At 38.1% G+C, this 1,518-nt stretch overlaps 1 pseudogene; it reads right to left on the bottom strand.

The window, feature by feature from the left end:
* Window positions 1-653: 653 nt before the first annotated feature.
* On the bottom strand, window positions 654-770 carry LOC136637018 (5S ribosomal RNA; annotated as a pseudogene).
* Window positions 771-1,518: the final 748 nt, after the last annotated feature.

Here is a 1,518-nt window from a genome sequence, read left to right as displayed (position 1 = left end):
TTGTGGAGGATCTTTATTTTCAATTACGTAAAGTTGCACATTTTTAAAAGCCGAACAGATCCATACCTTCAGTGAACATGTTTGTGGTCATTTCAAATAGGACGATTCTACTCAGAGATCTGATAAATAATTATACAGTAAATAATTATAAAATGTATGCATTAACAAGGGGAAGTGGATAAACATCATTCTACCATTATAAGCCCTGAATGATCTGTTAGACACAAGTGTCAGAACCCTCAATCTAAATCTCTTGAAATTTGGCATGTAATACCTGGCTGGGGCACAGTCTCCAAATTGAATGCAGGTTGGTTGGAAAATGAGGGAGATATAGCAGTTTAAAATCTTGAGGACCACCACTGATTTTTTTGCAACATTTTTAACCATCAAGAATTCCCTTTGAGTTTATGTCCCTCATCTTTATTTTTCCTTGACAAATTCAAGCTTGTTTTACAGGGTGTTTGTTTATTATTTGAATAATATATGGCAAGTACTTTTTGAGTAAGTAGCCTTTAAGGCCTCCCTGTTTTTAGTGACTGCTTTCAGAACTGTTATTTATCACTGCACCTGTCTGTTTTGGGAGATTGACTTTTAGAACCTTTCCTTCATCCTTTGATGGTTGGCAACCTTCAGTCTCGAAAGACTATGGTATAAGCCTACAGCACCCAGTATTCCCAGACGGTTTCCCATCCAAGTACTAACCAGGCCTGACCCTGCTTAGCTTCCAAGATCAGATGAGATTGGGCACGTGCAGGGTAACAGTTGCTGTCCTTCATCCTTTATAAACATGGTTATCACTTGCTGAGCAGAGAACAACCCAAGTTTAAAATAATTTTGTTCACCAATTTAACACTGATGAAATTATCCTGATACCATCTCTCATGTCCCAAATTTGATCCCAATTGCTTGAGAAATAAGCTGAGGCAGAACTTTCAATCATGGCTGCACCTTTGGTTGCGAAAATAAAGTCACTGACATTTGTTTCAAAGTACCCAGAGGTACTACAACGTTTCTCTGCATTCCAAAATTTGGGCTAGATGCATTGTGAAATGATTAAGATACAACACTTTGAAACTTATCCAATAAAATTAGTTTCTGATCACTTCTTTGGAATCAATAATAGGGCTCTCTAATAGGGCTCTCACTCCCCCCCACTCCATGCAGGCCTGCAGGGGGAGGGACACTAAGATGTCCAGAAGAGAGAAAAAGGAAGCATATTCCATTGTGTGAAGTAATTCAGGAATGTTTACTCACATTCCAGTGTTTTTAATGGCACTTGCTCTCATGTAAGTGTACATAGGATTGCAATGCACTTATTTGAGAGGAAACCTACTGGTATTTAAAGCACATACTTCTGAGTAAACGTAAGAGCCTGTATAAACCTGTCATTTCTCTACAAAATTAATTGTATGTAACACTACAAAAAGTGAAATCCTGGACCGGGTAAAATCATATGCATCATTTAACAACGGGGATACATTCTCCAATCCCCACTGTTATGCGATTAGGTTGTTAAGT

The sequence above is a fragment of the Tiliqua scincoides genome, chromosome 1 (assembly GCF_035046505.1).
Source record: "Tiliqua scincoides isolate rTilSci1 chromosome 1, rTilSci1.hap2, whole genome shotgun sequence".
Lineage (NCBI taxonomy): Eukaryota > Metazoa > Chordata > Lepidosauria > Squamata > Scincidae > Tiliqua > Tiliqua scincoides.
This window is presented reverse-complemented; position numbering and strand designations above follow the sequence as displayed.